This window comes from Danio aesculapii, chromosome 4 (genome assembly GCF_903798145.1).
Source record: "Danio aesculapii chromosome 4, fDanAes4.1, whole genome shotgun sequence".
Taxonomy (NCBI): Eukaryota; Metazoa; Chordata; class Actinopteri; order Cypriniformes; family Danionidae; genus Danio; species Danio aesculapii.
The window spans coordinates 12,546,728-12,562,408 of record NC_079438.1 but is presented as its reverse complement, the minus strand read 5'-3'; the positions used below and the strand labels follow the sequence as shown (position 1 = coordinate 12,562,408).

Genomic DNA, 15,681 nt, shown 5'->3' with positions numbered 1-15,681 from the left:
AATTTTTTTTAAATGATCAATGCAAACTGTCCTGTAATGCAGTGAACAATCTATATAACTAAAAATACATTTAAATATCAACCTAGGTATGTATGAGCACTATATTATTAGTGTTAAGAAGAACACTCTTAGTGTTAAGCTATTAACGCTGTGAGTGTAGTTTTAACATTTACTTTATGCAAATAGGGAAAGGGAGTGGAAAACACAGAGTTAAAGTTAACACTAGCAGTGCTTTTTTAACACTATGCAAGTGTAAAAAAATGTACTCTTTTTCAAGTGTAAATTTAACTCAATTCAGTGTGGACCTATATAAACACTAAAGAAGTGTTAATTTTCACACTTTGAGAGTGAAATTAACACTTCAACATTTGCTGTGTAAGCACAGCGTTGTGCTAGAGAAAGGGTTAACTTTTGGGACTCGAATGGATGTTCTTACAGAAAAGATGAAGATAAAGGTTGTCATAAGGAGCTTTATCAGTAGCTCTGATCAGTGCCCCAGAGTTAAGGCTGATTTGTACCTCTGCGTCAAGCGCACGCGTATGCTACGGCGCAGCCTACACGTGGTTGCATAGCACTTCGCTGTGGCCGTGGGCGACATTGACGCGCACCTCTCAAAAAATGTAACGCGTACGCATAGCGCAAGCTCTGAGATTGGTCGGCTTGGTAGCGCTGACGAGTGTGGGCGGAGGTGAGAGCCGCTCGAGCGTGAAGCAGCAGGTGTTTACAAGTGTGGAGTCCCATGAAGTGATTGTTTTGTGTTAACCTTTTCATTAAAGTTGTTGCACGTCCACTGGTTCCTGCCTCAAAATGAGCGAATTTGAGCCACTTGCACATTAAGGAAGCGTTCAGAAAAAAACAAAACACCAGCGAAGAAACTCAACACAGAGAAACATAAACACCTACTGCCAGTTAGCGTTTCGGAAGTGTATTGAAGAGCAACAGAAACAGTGCGCAGAAGTATAAGTTGCACGGCTACGCGCAAGGCTTGCGCCGTGGATCACGCTGATCACTTGACACAGAAGTATAAACCAGGCTTTATTGTTCAACATTAACTGCAACAAGTTTCTTCTGGTTTTGTTGGAGAGAAACTAGACAGAATGCCTGAGTCTAAAAACGGCAGCATAGCTGACCTTGGATTTCTGTCAAAATATGGTTTCAGTGCCCTTGCATTCTTCATTACCTTACCCCAATCCCTGTACAGCCCAATAAATACATCCCAATCTCAACCCTTTTCTCTGCCGTTCAACGTTGTGACTCCGCCCCCTTTACCAGATTACCCACAATTCTCTTCTCCCAGATTCACATAAGTAGTGTATACTTTTCTTTAAGTAAAAATGAAACAATGTATAAGTAATTATTTTTGGACAAATCAATAACCTGTTCTGCAGACACAGCATGCACTCATTGGTGCCAGAGGGCTGATTGCTGGCAGTTTAAAGTTTGATGCCACCTTGTCGTTGCATGTCCAGATTGGTACACAGAAGAGTTCGTAGCTGTTATAGCTATTCTTTCGCAGAGGCAATATCGTAGCCTATGAGGTCTATCCGAGGCGTGATCATTGCTGGTTGAAAACTTTACCCAATACCTCGCTGGGATGACTTGTAATACAGTCAGCTCTGGCAATTTTTGTCAGCCTCTTAGTAGGCTTAATGTTCTGTTGAAAAGGATAGCTGTGCTCCTGTTTCTTTAACATGTTGCAACTTTCGTTGAGCTCCTAAACATGCTACAGGCTGGATTAACCTGTACCATAACATTCTTCAGAGTGCGTGTAAGAAACCTTCCATGGAAGCACCAGGCTCTCTAAAATACTAAAGCAATTGAACGACGAGAGTGGGATTCGAACCCACACAGGCAGAGCACAGTGGATTAGCGGTCCATCCCTGCTGGAGGCTGGATTAACTTCTACCATAACATCCTTCAAAACACTAAGAGGGTGCGAGTAAAACACCTTCCACGGAAGCACGGGGCTCTCTCAAACACCATAGCAAATGGTCAACGAGGATGGGATTCAAACCCACACAGGCAGTGCACAATGGATTAGACGTGCATCACCCTAACTACTCGGCCTCCTCATCACGTATGCGCCTACTTCTTTGATGGAGGCTGGACTGCGGCACATATTTGTTTCTGCAATTCTGTATGTTTCTGCAATTATGTTCGGTAAGATGACTTTCAATTTTGCCATAACATGCTTCGAAGCACGAAGATGGTGTGAGTAAGATAACTTCCCGGAAGCACCGGGCTCTCATAAAATGAACGACGAGGATGGGATTCGAACCCATGCGTGCAGAGCACAATGGATTAGCAGTCCATCGCCTTAACCACTCGGCCACCTCGTCATGCATGTAGCTGCTTTCCTGATGGGGGCTGGACTTTGGCATATATGTATGTATTTGCAGCTACTTTCGATACAGATGACATTAAATTTTGCAGCAACATCCTTCAAAACGCTAAGAGGGTGCGAGTAATACACCATCCACTGAATCACCGGGATCTCTCAAATGCCAGTGCATTTGAGCGACGAGGATGGGATTCGAACCCACGCGTGCAGAGCACAATGGATTAGCAGTCCATCGCCTTAACCACTCAGCCACCTCACCGCGCACATAGGTGCTCTCCTAATGGAGGCTGGACTATGGCAAATACGTATGTTTTTTGCAGCTATTTTCGCTAAATATTACATACAGTTTTGCCATAAACATCCTTTAAGACGCTGAGAGGTGCAAGTAAGAAACCTTAGACAGAAGCAGTTGCCTCTCTCAAAACAGTGAAACTATGAGGATGGGATTTAAACCAGAACTTGCAGAGTACAACATACTAACCTAAGCATTCGGCCACCTCGTCACGTGTAAGCACAGCGCAAGTGCAAGCTCTGAGATTGGTCGGCTTGGTAGCGCTGACGAGTGTGGGCGGAGGTGAGAGCCGCTCGAGCGTGAAGCAGCGGGTGTTTACAAGTGTGGAGTCCCATGAAGGAGCTCCGGATGGAGACTGTTGTTTTGTGTTAACCTTTTCATTAAAGTTGTTGCACGTCCACTGGTCCCTGCCTCAAAATGAGCGAATTTGAGCCACTTGCACATTAAGGAAGCGTTTAGAAAAAAACAAAACACCAGCGAAGAAACTCAACACAGGGAAACATAAAAACCTACTGCCAGTTAGCGTTTCGGAAGTGTATTGAAGAGCAACAGAAACAGTGCGCAGAAGTATAAGTTGCACGGCTACGCGCAAGGCTTGCGCCGTGGATCACGCTGATCACTTGACACAGAAGTATAAACCAGGCTTTATTGTTCAACATTAACTGCAACAAGTTTCTTCTGGTTTTGTTGGAGAGAAACTAGACAGAATGCCTGAGTCTAAAAACGGCAGCATAGCTGACCTTGGATTTCTGTCAAAATATGGTTTCAGTGCCCTTGCATTCTTCATTACCTTACCCCAATCCCTGTACAGCCCAATAAATACATCCCAATCTCAACCCTTTTCTCTGCCGTTCAGCGTTGTGACTCCGCCCCCTTTACCAGATTACCCACAATTCTCTTCTCCCAGATTCACATAAGTAGTGTATACTTTTCTTTAAGTAAAAATGAAACAATGTATAAGTAATTATTTTTGGACAAATCAATAACCTGTTCTGCAGACACAGCATGCACTCATTGGTGCCAGAGGGCTGATTGCTGGCAGTTTAAAGTTTGATGCCACCTTGTCGTTGCATGTCCAGATTGGTACACAGAAGAGTTCGTAGCTGTTATAGCTATTCTTTCGCAGAGGCAATATCGTAGCCTATGAGGTCTACCTGAGGCGTGATCATTGCTGGTTGAAAACTTTACCCAATACCTCGCTGGGATGACTTGAAATACAGTCAGCTCTGGCAATTTTTGTCAGCCTCTTAGTAGGCTTAATGTTCTGTTGAAAAGGATAGCTGTGCTCCTGTTTCTTTAACATGTTGCAACTTTTGTTGAGCTCCTAAACATGCTGCAGGCTGGATTAACCTGTACCATAACATTCTTCAGAGTGCGTGTAAGAAACCTTCCATGGAAGCACCAGGCTCTCTAAAATACTAAAGCAATTGAACGACGAGAGTGGGATTCGAACCCACACAGGCAGAGCACAGTGGATTAGCGGTCCATCCCTGCTGGAGGCTGGATTAACTTCTACCATAACATCCTTCAAAACGCTAAGAGGGTGCCAGTAAAACACCTTCCACGGAAGCACGGGGCTCTCTCAAACACCATAGCAAATGGTCAACGAGGATGGGATTCAAACCCACACAGGCAGTGCACAATGGATTAGAAGTGCATCACCCTAACTACTCGGCCACCTCATCACGTATGCGCCTACTTCTTTGATGGAGGCTGGACTGCGGCACATATTTGTTTCTGCAATTCTGTATGTTTCTGCAATTATGTTCGGTAAGATGACTTTCAATTTTGCCATAACATGCTTCGAAGCACGAAGATGGTGTGAGTAAGATAACTTCCCGGAAGCACCGGGCTCTCATAAAATGAACGACGAGGATGGGATTCGAACCCATGCGTGCAGAGCACAATGGATTAGCAGTCCATCGCCTTAACCACTCGGCCACCTCGTCATGCATGTAGCCGCTTTCCTGATGGGGGCTGGACTTTGGCATATATGTATGTATTTGCAGCTACTTTCGATACAGATGACATTAAATTTTGCAGCAACATCCTTCAAAACGCTAAGAGGGTGCGAGTAATACACCTTCCACTGAATCGCCGGGATCTCTCAAATGCCAGTGCATTTGAGCGACGAGGATGGGATTCGAACCCACGCATGCACAGCACAATGGATTAGCAGTCCATCGCCTTAACCACTCGGCCACCTCGTCACATATGCTGCCACTTTTCTGATGGAGGCTGGACTGGGGCACATATGTGGTCATGTATGTTTTTGCAACTGTTTTCGGTAAGATGACACTCAATTTTGCCATAACATGCTTCGAAGCACGAAGAGGGTGCATGTAAGTTACCTTCCACGTAAACACCAGGCTCTCTTAAACGAATGACCAGGCTGGAATTCGACTCACACATGCAAAGCACGACGGATTAGCAGTCCATCGCCTTAACCACTCAGCCACCTCGCCGCGCACATAGGTGCTCTCCTAATGGAGGCTGGACTATGGCAAATACGTATGTTTTTGCAGCTATTTTCGCTAAATATTACATACAGTTTTGCCATAAACATCCTTTAAGACGCTGAGAGGTGCAAGTAAGAAACCTTAGACAGAAGCAGTTGCCTCTCTCAAAACAGTGAAACTATGAGGATGGGATTTAAACCAGAACTTGCAGAGTACAACATACTAACCTAAGCATTCGGCCACCTCGTCACGTGTAAGCGCAGCGCAAGTGCAAGCTCTGAGATTGGTCGGCTTGGTAGCGCTGACGAGTGTGGGCGGAGGTGAGAGCCGCTCGAGCGTGAAGCAGCGGGTGTTTACAAGTGTGGAGTCCCATGAAGGAGCTCCGGATGGAGACTGTTGTTTTGTGTTAACCTTTTCATTAAAGTTGTTGCACGTCCACTGGTCCCTGCCTCAAAATGAGCGAATTTGAGCCACTTGCACATTAAGGAAGCGTTTAGAAAAAAACAAAACACCAGCGAAGAAACTCAACACAGAGAAACACAAACACCTACTGCCAGTTAGCGTTTCGGAAGTGTATTGAAGAGCAACAGTGCGCAGAAGTATAAGTTGCACGGCTACGCGCAAGGCTTGCGCCGTGGATCACGCTGATCACTTGACACAGAAGTATAAACCAGGCTTTATTGTTCAACATTAACTGCAACAAGTTTCTTCTGGTTTTGTTGGAGAGAAACTAGACAGAATGCCTGAGTCTAAAAACGGCAGCATAGCTGACCTTGGATTTCTGTCAAAATATGGTTTCAGTGCCCTTGCATTCTTCATTACCTTACCCCAATCCCTGTACAGCCCAATAAATACATCCCAATCTCAACCCTTTTCTCTGCCGTTCAGCGTTGTGACTCCGCCCCCTTTACCAGATTACCCACAATTCTCTTCTCCCAGATTCACATAAGTAGTGTATACTTTTCTTTAAGTAAAAATGAAACAATGTATAAGTAATTATTTTTGGACAAATCAATAACCTGTTCTGCAGACACAGCATGCACTCATTGGTGCCAGAGGGCTGATTGCTGGCAGTTTAAAGTTTGATGCCACCTTGTCGTTGCATGTCCAGATTGGTACACAGAAGAGTTCGTAGCTGTTATAGCTATTCTTTCGCAGAGGCAATATCGTAGCCTATGAGGTCTATCTGAGGCGTGATCATTGCTGGTTGAAAACTTTACCCAATACCTCGCTGGGATGACTTTAAATACAGTCAGCTCTGGCAATTTTTGTCAGCCTCTTAGTAGGCTTAATGTTCTGTTGAAAAGGATAGCTGTGCTCCTGTTTCTTTAACATGTTGCAACTTTCGTTGAGCTCCTAAACATGCTGCAGGCTGGATTAACCTGTACCATAACATTCTTCAGAGTGCGTGTAAGAAACCTTCCATGGAAGCACCAGGCTCTCTAAAATACTAAAGCAATTGAACGACGAGAGTGGGATTCGAACCCACACAGGCAGAGCACAGTGGATTAGCGGTCCATCCCTGCTGGAGGCTGGATTAACTTCTACCATAACATCCTTCAAAACGCTAAGAGGGTGCCAGTAAAACACCTTCCACGGAAGCACGGGGCTCTCTCAAACACCATAGCAAATGGTCAACGAGGATGGGATTCAAACCCACACAGGCAGTGCACAATGGATTAGAAGTGCATCACCCTAACTACTCGGCCACCTCATCACGTATGCGCCTACTTCTTTGATGGAGGCTGGACTGCGGCACATATTTGTTTCTGCAATTCTGTATGTTTCTGCAATTATGTTCGGTAAGATGACTTTCAATTTTGCCATAACATGCTTCGAAGCACGAAGATGGTGTGAGTAAGATAACTTCCCGGAAGCACCGGGCTCTCATAAAATGAACGACGAGGATGGGATTCGAACCCATGCATGCAGAGCACAATGGATTAGCAGTCCATCGCCTTAACCACTCGGCCACCTCGTCATGCATGTAGCCGCTTCCCTGATGGGGGCTGGACTTTGGCATATATGTATGTATTTGCAGCTACTTTCGATACAGATGACATTAAATTTTGCAGCAACATCCTTCAAAACGCTAAGAGGGTGCGAGTAATACACCATCCACTGAATCACCGGGATCTCTCAAATGCCAGTGCATTTGAGCGACGAGGATGGGATTCGAACCCACGCGTGCAGAGCACAATGGATTAGCAGTCCATCGCCTTAACCACTCGGCCACCTCGTCACATATGCTGCCACTTTGCTGATGGAGGCTGGACTGGGGCACATATGTGGTCATGTATGTTTTTGCAACTGTTTTCGGTAAGATGACACTCAATTTTGCCATAACATGCTTCGAAGCACGAAAAGGGTGCATGTAAGTTACCTTCCACGTAAACACCAGGCTCTCTTAAACGAATGACCAGGCTGGAATTCGACTCACACATGCAAAGCACGACGGATTAGCAGTCCATCGCCTTAACCACTCAGCCACCTCGTCGCGCACATAGGTGCTCTCCTAATGGAGGCTGGACTATGGCAAATACGTATGTTTTTGCAGCTATTTTCGCTAAATATTACATACAGTTTTGCCATAAACATCCTTTAAGACGCTGAGAGGTGCAAGTAAGAAACCTTAGACAGAAGCAGTTGCCTCTCTCAAAACAGTGAAACTATGAGGATGGGATTTAAACCAGAACTTGCAGAGTACAACATACTAACCTAAGCATTCGGCCACCTCGTCACGTGTAAGCACAGCGCAAGTGCAAGCTCTGAGATTGGTCGGCTTGGTAGCGCTGACGAGTGTGGGCGGAGGTGAGAGCCGCTCGAGCGTGAAGCAGCGGGTGTTTACAAGTGTGGAGTCCCATGAAGGAGCTCCGGATGGAGACTGTTGTTTTGTGTTAACCTTTTCATTAAAGTTGTTGCACGTCCACTGGTCCCTGCCTCAAAATGAGCGAATTTGAGCCACTTGCACATTAAGGAAGCGTTTAGAAAAAAACAAAACACCAGCGAAGAAACTCAACACAGAGAAACATAAAAACCTACTGCCAGTTAGCGTTTCGGAAGTGTATTGAAGAGCAACAGAAACAGTGCGCAGAAGTATAAGTTGCACGGCTACGCGCAAGGCTTGCGCCGTGGATCACGCTGATCACTTGACACAGAAGTATAAACCAGGCTTTATTGTTCAACATTAACTGCAACAAGTTTCTTCTGGTTTTGTTGGAGAGAAACTAGACAGAATGCCTGAGTCTAAAAACGGCAGCATAGCTGACCTTGGATTTCTGTCAAAATATGGTTTCAGTGCCCTTGCATTCTTCATTACCTTACCCCAATCCCTGTACAGCCCAATAAATACATCCCAATCTCAACCCTTTTCTCTGCCGTTCAGCGTTGTGACTCCGCCCCCTTTACCAGATTACCCACAATTCTCTTCTCCCAGATTCACATAAGTAGTGTATACTTTTCTTTAAGTAAAAATGAAACAATGTATAAGTAATTATTTTTGGACAAATCAATAACCTGTTCTGCAGACACAGCATGCACTCATTGGTGCCAGAGGGCTGATTGCTGGCAGTTTAAAGTTTGATGCCACCTTGTCGTTGCATGTCCAGATTGGTACACAGAAGAGTTCGTAGCTGTTATAGCTATTCTTTCGCAGAGGCAATATCGTAGCCTATGAGGTCTATCCGAGGCGTGATCATTGCTGGTTGAAAACTTTACCCAATACCTCGCTGGGATGACTTGAAATACAGTCAGCTCTGGCAATTTTTGTCAGCCTCTTAGTAGGCTTAATGTTCTGTTGAAAAGGATAGCTGTGCTCCTGTTTCTTTAACATGTTGCAACTTTCGTTGAGCTCCTAAACATGCTGCAGGCTGGATTAACCTGTACCATAACATTCTTCAGAGTGCGTGTAAGAAACCTTCCATGGAAGCACCAGGCTCTCTAAAATACTAAAGCAATTGAACGACGAGAGTGGGATTCGAACCCACACAGGCAGAGCACAGTGGATTAGCGGTCCATCCCTGCTGGAGGCTGGATTAACTTCTACCATAACATCCTTCAAAACGCTAAGAGGGTGCCAGTAAAACACCTTCCACGGAAGCACGGGGCTCTCTCAAACACCATAGCAAATGGTCAACGAGGATGGGATTCAAACCCACACAGGCAGTGCACAATGGATTAGAAGTGCATCACCCTAACTACTCGGCCACCTCATCACGTATGCGCCTACTTCTTTGATGGAGGCTGGACTGCGGCACATATTTGTTTCTGCAATTCTGTATGTTTCTGCAATTATGTTCGGTAAGATGACTTTCAATTTTGCCATAACATGCTTCGAAGCACGAAGATGGTGTGAGTAAGATAACTTCCCGGAAGCACCGGGCTCTCATAAAATGAACGACGAGGATGGGATTCGAACCCATGCGTGCAGAGCACAATGGATTAGCAGTCCATCGCCTTAACCACTCGGCCACCTCGTCATGCATGTAGCCGCTTTCCTGATGGGGGCTGGACTTTGGCATATATGTATGTATTTGCAGCTACTTTCGATACAGATGACATTAAATTTTGCAGCAACATCCTTCAAAACGCTAAGAGGGTGCGAGTAATACACCTTCCACTGAATCGCCGGGATCTCTCAAATGCCAGTGCATTTGAGCGACGAGGATGGGATTCGAACCCACGCGTGCAGAGCACAATGGATTAGCAGTCCTTCGCCTAAACCACTCGGCCACCTCGTCACATATGCTGCCACTTTCCTGATGGAGGCTGGACTGGGGCACATATGTGGTCATGTATGTTTTTGCAACTGTTTTCGGTAAGATGACACTCAATTTTGCCATAACATTCTTCGAAGCACGAAGAGGGTGCATGTAAGTTACCTTCCACGTAAACACCAGGCTCTCTTAAACGAATGACCAGGCTGGAATTCGACTCACACATGCAAAGCACGACGGATTAGCAGTCCATCGCCTTAACCACTCAGCCACCTCGCCGCGCACATAGGTGCTCTCCTAATGGAGGCTGGACTATGGCAAATACGTATGTTTTTTGCAGCTATTTTCGCTAAATATTACATACAGTTTTGCCATAAACATCCTTTAAGACGCTGAGAGGTGCAAGTAAGAAACCTTAGACAGAAGCAGTTGCCTCTCTCAAAACAGTGAAACTATGAGGATGGGATTTAAACCAGAACTTGCAGAGTACAACATACTAACCTAAGCATTCGGCCACCTCGTCACGTGTAAGCACAGCGCAAGTGCAAGCTCTGAGATTGGTCGGCTTGGTAGCGCTGACGAGTGTGGGCGGAGGTGAGAGCCGCTCGAGCGTGAAGCAGCGGGTGTTTACAAGTGTGGAGTCCCATGAAGGAGCTCCGGATGGAGACTGTTGTTTTGTGTTAACCTTTTCATTAAAGTTGTTGCACGTCCACTGGTCCCTGCCTCAAAATGAGCGAATTTGAGCCACTTGCACATTAAGGAAGCGTTTAGAAAAAAACAAAACACCAGCGAAGAAACTCAACACAGAGAAACACAAACACCTACTGCCAGTTAGCGTTTCGGAAGTGTATTGAAGAGCAACAGTGCGCAGAAGTATAAGTTGCACGGCTACGCGCAAGGCTTGCGCCGTGGATCACGCTGATCACTTGACACAGAAGTATAAACCAGGCTTTATTGTTCAACATTAACTGCAACAAGTTTCTTCTGGTTTTGTTGGAGAGAAACTAGACAGAATGCCTGAGTCTAAAAACGGCAGCATAGCTGACCTTGGATTTCTGTCAAAATATGGTTTCAGTGCCCTTGCATTCTTCATTACCTTACCCCAATCCCTGTACAGCCCAATAAATACATCCCAATCTCAACCCTTTTCTCTGCCGTTCAGCGTTGTGACTCCGCCCCCTTTACCAGATTACCCACAATTCTCTTCTCCCAGATTCACATAAGTAGTGTATACTTTTCTTTAAGTAAAAATGAAACAATGTATAAGTAATTATTTTTGGACAAATCAATAACCTGTTCTGCAGACACAGCATGCACTCATTGGTGCCAGAGGGCTGATTGCTGGCAGTTTAAAGTTTGATGCCACCTTGTCGTTGCATGTCCAGATTGGTACACAGAAGAGTTCGTAGCTGTTATAGCTATTCTTTCGCAGAGGCAATATCGTAGCCTATGAGGTCTACCTGAGGCGTGATCATTGCTGGTTGAAAACTTTACCCAATACCTCGCTGGGATGACTTGAAATACAGTCAGCTCTGGCAATTTTTGTCAGCCTCTTAGTAGGCTTAATGTTCTGTTGAAAAGGATAGCTGTGCTCCTGTTTCTTTAACATGTTGCAACTTTTGTTGAGCTCCTAAACATGCTGCAGGCTGGATTAACCTGTACCATAACATTCTTCAGAGTGCGTGTAAGAAACCTTCCATGGAAGCACCAGGCTCTCTAAAATACTAAAGCAATTGAACGACGAGAGTGGGATTCGAACCCACACAGGCAGAGCACAGTGGATTAGCGGTCCATCCCTGCTGGAGGCTGGATTAACTTCTACCATAACATCCTTCAAAACGCTAAGAGGGTGCCAGTAAAACACCTTCCACGGAAGCACGGGGCTCTCTCAAACACCATAGCAAATGGTCAACGAGGATGGGATTCAAACCCACACAGGCAGTGCACAATGGATTAGAAGTGCATCACCCTAACTACTCGGCCACCTCATCACGTATGCGCCTACTTCTTTGATGGAGGCTGGACTGCGGCACATATTTGTTTCTGCAATTCTGTATGTTTCTGCAATTATGTTCGGTAAGATGACTTTCAATTTTGCCATAACATGCTTCGAAGCACGAAGATGGTGTGAGTAAGATAACTTCCCGGAAGCACCGGGCTCTCATAAAATGAACGACGAGGATGGGATTCGAACCCATGCGTGCAGAGCACAATGGATTAGCAGTCCATCGCCTTAACCACTCGGCCACCTCGTCATGCATGTAGCCGCTTTCCTGATGGGGGCTGGACTTTGGCATATATGTATGTATTTGCAGCTACTTTCGATACAGATGACATTAAATTTTGCAGCAACATCCTTCAAAACGCTAAGAGGGTGCGAGTAATACACCTTCCACTGAATCGCCGGGATCTCTCAAATGCCAGTGCATTTGAGCGACGAGGATGGGATTCGAACCCACGCATGCACAGCACAATGGATTAGCAGTCCATCGCCTTAACCACTCGGCCACCTCGTCACATATGCTGCCACTTTTCTGATGGAGGCTGGACTGGGGCACATATGTGGTCATGTATGTTTTTGCAACTGTTTTCGGTAAGATGACACTCAATTTTGCCATAACATGCTTCGAAGCACGAAGAGGGTGCATGTAAGTTACCTTCCACGTAAACACCAGGCTCTCTTAAACGAATGACCAGGCTGGAATTCGACTCACACATGCAAAGCACGACGGATTAGCAGTCCATCGCCTTAACCACTCAGCCACCTCGCCGCGCACATAGGTGCTCTCCTAATGGAGGCTGGACTATGGCAAATACGTATGTTTTTGCAGCTATTTTCGCTAAATATTACATACAGTTTTGCCATAAACATCCTTTAAGACGCTGAGAGGTGCAAGTAAGAAACCTTAGACAGAAGCAGTTGCCTCTCTCAAAACAGTGAAACTATGAGGATGGGATTTAAACCAGAACTTGCAGAGTACAACATACTAACCTAAGCATTCGGCCACCTCGTCACGTGTAAGCGCAGCGCAAGTGCAAGCTCTGAGATTGGTCGGCTTGGTAGCGCTGACGAGTGTGGGCGGAGGTGAGAGCCGCTCGAGCGTGAAGCAGCGGGTGTTTACAAGTGTGGAGTCCCATGAAGGAGCTCCGGATGGAGACTGTTGTTTTGTGTTAACCTTTTCATTAAAGTTGTTGCACGTCCACTGGTCCCTGCCTCAAAATGAGCGAATTTGAGCCACTTGCACATTAAGGAAGCGTTTAGAAAAAAACAAAACACCAGCGAAGAAACTCAACACAGAGAAACACAAACACCTACTGCCAGTTAGCGTTTCGGAAGTGTATTGAAGAGCAACAGTGCGCAGAAGTATAAGTTGCACGGCTACGCGCAAGGCTTGCGCCGTGGATCACGCTGATCACTTGACACAGAAGTATAAACCAGGCTTTATTGTTCAACATTAACTGCAACAAGTTTCTTCTGGTTTTGTTGGAGAGAAACTAGACAGAATGCCTGAGTCTAAAAACGGCAGCATAGCTGACCTTGGATTTCTGTCAAAATATGGTTTCAGTGCCCTTGCATTCTTCATTACCTTACCCCAATCCCTGTACAGCCCAATAAATACATCCCAATCTCAACCCTTTTCTCTGCCGTTCAGCGTTGTGACTCCGCCCCCTTTACCAGATTACCCACAATTCTCTTCTCCCAGATTCACATAAGTAGTGTATACTTTTCTTTAAGTAAAAATGAAACAATGTATAAGTAATTATTTTTGGACAAATCAATAACCTGTTCTGCAGACACAGCATGCACTCATTGGTGCCAGAGGGCTGATTGCTGGCAGTTTAAAGTTTGATGCCACCTTGTCGTTGCATGTCCAGATTGGTACACAGAAGAGTTCGTAGCTGTTATAGCTATTCTTTCGCAGAGGCAATATCGTAGCCTATGAGGTCTATCTGAGGCGTGATCATTGCTGGTTGAAAACTTTACCCAATACCTCGCTGGGATGACTTTAAATACAGTCAGCTCTGGCAATTTTTGTCAGCCTCTTAGTAGGCTTAATGTTCTGTTGAAAAGGATAGCTGTGCTCCTGTTTCTTTAACATGTTGCAACTTTCGTTGAGCTCCTAAACATGCTGCAGGCTGGATTAACCTGTACCATAACATTCTTCAGAGTGCGTGTAAGAAACCTTCCATGGAAGCACCAGGCTCTCTAAAATACTAAAGCAATTGAACGACGAGAGTGGGATTCGAACCCACACAGGCAGAGCACAGTGGATTAGCGGTCCATCCCTGCTGGAGGCTGGATTAACTTCTACCATAACATCCTTCAAAACGCTAAGAGGGTGCCAGTAAAACACCTTCCACGGAAGCACGGGGCTCTCTCAAACACCATAGCAAATGGTCAACGAGGATGGGATTCAAACCCACACAGGCAGTGCACAATGGATTAGAAGTGCATCACCCTAACTACTCGGCCACCTCATCACGTATGCGCCTACTTCTTTGATGGAGGCTGGACTGCGGCACATATTTGTTTCTGCAATTCTGTATGTTTCTGCAATTATGTTCGGTAAGATGACTTTCAATTTTGCCATAACATGCTTCGAAGCACGAAGATGGTGTGAGTAAGATAACTTCCCGGAAGCACCGGGCTCTCATAAAATGAACGACGAGGATGGGATTCGAACCCATGCATGCAGAGCACAATGGATTAGCAGTCCATCGCCTTAACCACTCGGCCACCTCGTCATGCATGTAGCCGCTTCCCTGATGGGGGCTGGACTTTGGCATATATGTATGTATTTGCAGCTACTTTCGATACAGATGACATTAAATTTTGCAGCAACATCCTTCAAAACGCTAAGAGGGTGCGAGTAATACACCATCCACTGAATCACCGGGATCTCTCAAATGCCAGTGCATTTGAGCGACGAGGATGGGATTCGAACCCACGCGTGCAGAGCACAATGGATTAGCAGTCCATCGCCTTAACCACTCGGCCACCTCGTCACATATGCTGCCACTTTGCTGATGGAGGCTGGACTGGGGCACATATGTGGTCATGTATGTTTTTGCAACTGTTTTCGGTAAGATGACACTCAATTTTGCCATAACATGCTTCGAAGCACGAAAAGGGTGCATGTAAGTTACCTTCCACGTAAACACCAGGCTCTCTTAAACGAATGACCAGGCTGGAATTCGACTCACACATGCAAAGCACGACGGATTAGCAGTCCATCGCCTTAACCACTCAGCCACCTCGTCGCGCACATAGGTGCTCTCCTAATGGAGGCTGGACTATGGCAAATACGTATGTTTTTGCAGCTATTTTCGCTAAATATTACATACAGTTTTGCCATAAACATCCTTTAAGACGCTGAGAGGTGCAAGTAAGAAACCTTAGACAGAAGCAGTTGCCTCTCTCAAAACAGTGAAACTATGAGGATGGGATTTAAACCAGAACTTGCAGAGTACAACATACTAACCTAAGCATTCGGCCACCTCGTCACGTGTAAGCACAGCGCAAGTGCAAGCTCTGAGATTGGTCGGCTTGGTAGCGCTGACGAGTGTGGGCGGAGGTGAGAGCCGCTCGAGCGTGAAGCAGCGGGTGTTTACAAGTGTGGAGTCCCATGAAGGAGCTCCGGATGGAGACTGTTGTTTTGTGTTAACCTTTTCATTAAAGTTGTTGCACGTCCACTGGTCCCTGCCTCAAAATGAGCGAATTTGAGCCACTTGCACATTAAGGAAGCGTTTAGAAAAAAACAAAACACCAGCGAAGAAACTCAACACAGAGAAACATAAAAACCTACTGCCAGTTAGCGTTTCGGAAGTGTATTGAAGAGCAACAGAAACAGTGCGCAGAAGTATAAGTTGCAC

General features: G+C 45.7%; 1 protein-coding gene and 18 non-coding genes across 21 annotated transcripts in view; 7 read left to right on the top strand and 12 right to left on the bottom strand.

Annotated features, from left to right (window-relative positions):
* Positions 1-15,681, top strand: part of LOC130222051 (gastrula zinc finger protein XlCGF57.1-like) — a 429,619-nt gene that overhangs the window by 197,132 nt on the left and 216,806 nt on the right. The gene's annotated exons all lie outside the window — the stretch shown is intronic.
* Positions 1,505-1,645, top strand: LOC130224173 (U4 spliceosomal RNA). Its single transcript, XR_008837245.1, has one exon. It is a non-coding gene; the product is annotated as a U4 spliceosomal RNA (small nuclear RNA).
* Positions 2,258-2,339, bottom strand: trnas-gcu (transfer RNA serine (anticodon GCU)). Its single transcript has one exon. It is a non-coding gene; the product is annotated as a tRNA-Ser (tRNA).
* trnas-gcu (transfer RNA serine (anticodon GCU)) lies at positions 2,519-2,600 on the bottom strand. Its single transcript has one exon. It is a non-coding gene; the product is annotated as a tRNA-Ser (tRNA).
* Positions 3,748-3,888, top strand: LOC130224233 (U4 spliceosomal RNA). The gene has a single exon (XR_008837301.1). It is a non-coding gene; the product is annotated as a U4 spliceosomal RNA (small nuclear RNA).
* trnas-gcu (transfer RNA serine (anticodon GCU)) lies at positions 4,501-4,582 on the bottom strand. Its single transcript has one exon. It is a non-coding gene; the product is annotated as a tRNA-Ser (tRNA).
* On the bottom strand, positions 4,762-4,843 carry trnas-gcu (transfer RNA serine (anticodon GCU)). The gene has a single exon. It is a non-coding gene; the product is annotated as a tRNA-Ser (tRNA).
* Positions 6,239-6,379, top strand: LOC130224216 (U4 spliceosomal RNA). The gene has a single exon (XR_008837284.1). It is a non-coding gene; the product is annotated as a U4 spliceosomal RNA (small nuclear RNA).
* trnas-gcu (transfer RNA serine (anticodon GCU)) lies at positions 6,992-7,073 on the bottom strand. The gene has a single exon. It is a non-coding gene; the product is annotated as a tRNA-Ser (tRNA).
* On the bottom strand, positions 7,253-7,334 carry trnas-gcu (transfer RNA serine (anticodon GCU)). The gene has a single exon. It is a non-coding gene; the product is annotated as a tRNA-Ser (tRNA).
* Positions 8,736-8,876, top strand: LOC130224186 (U4 spliceosomal RNA). The gene has a single exon (XR_008837256.1). It is a non-coding gene; the product is annotated as a U4 spliceosomal RNA (small nuclear RNA).
* Positions 9,489-9,570, bottom strand: trnas-gcu (transfer RNA serine (anticodon GCU)). Its single transcript has one exon. It is a non-coding gene; the product is annotated as a tRNA-Ser (tRNA).
* On the bottom strand, positions 9,750-9,831 carry trnas-gcu (transfer RNA serine (anticodon GCU)). The gene has a single exon. It is a non-coding gene; the product is annotated as a tRNA-Ser (tRNA).
* Positions 11,228-11,368, top strand: LOC130224232 (U4 spliceosomal RNA). The gene has a single exon (XR_008837300.1). It is a non-coding gene; the product is annotated as a U4 spliceosomal RNA (small nuclear RNA).
* trnas-gcu (transfer RNA serine (anticodon GCU)) lies at positions 11,981-12,062 on the bottom strand. Its single transcript has one exon. It is a non-coding gene; the product is annotated as a tRNA-Ser (tRNA).
* On the bottom strand, positions 12,242-12,323 carry trnas-gcu (transfer RNA serine (anticodon GCU)). The gene has a single exon. It is a non-coding gene; the product is annotated as a tRNA-Ser (tRNA).
* LOC130224215 (U4 spliceosomal RNA) lies at positions 13,719-13,859 on the top strand. Its single transcript, XR_008837283.1, has one exon. It is a non-coding gene; the product is annotated as a U4 spliceosomal RNA (small nuclear RNA).
* On the bottom strand, positions 14,472-14,553 carry trnas-gcu (transfer RNA serine (anticodon GCU)). The gene has a single exon. It is a non-coding gene; the product is annotated as a tRNA-Ser (tRNA).
* On the bottom strand, positions 14,733-14,814 carry trnas-gcu (transfer RNA serine (anticodon GCU)). The gene has a single exon. It is a non-coding gene; the product is annotated as a tRNA-Ser (tRNA).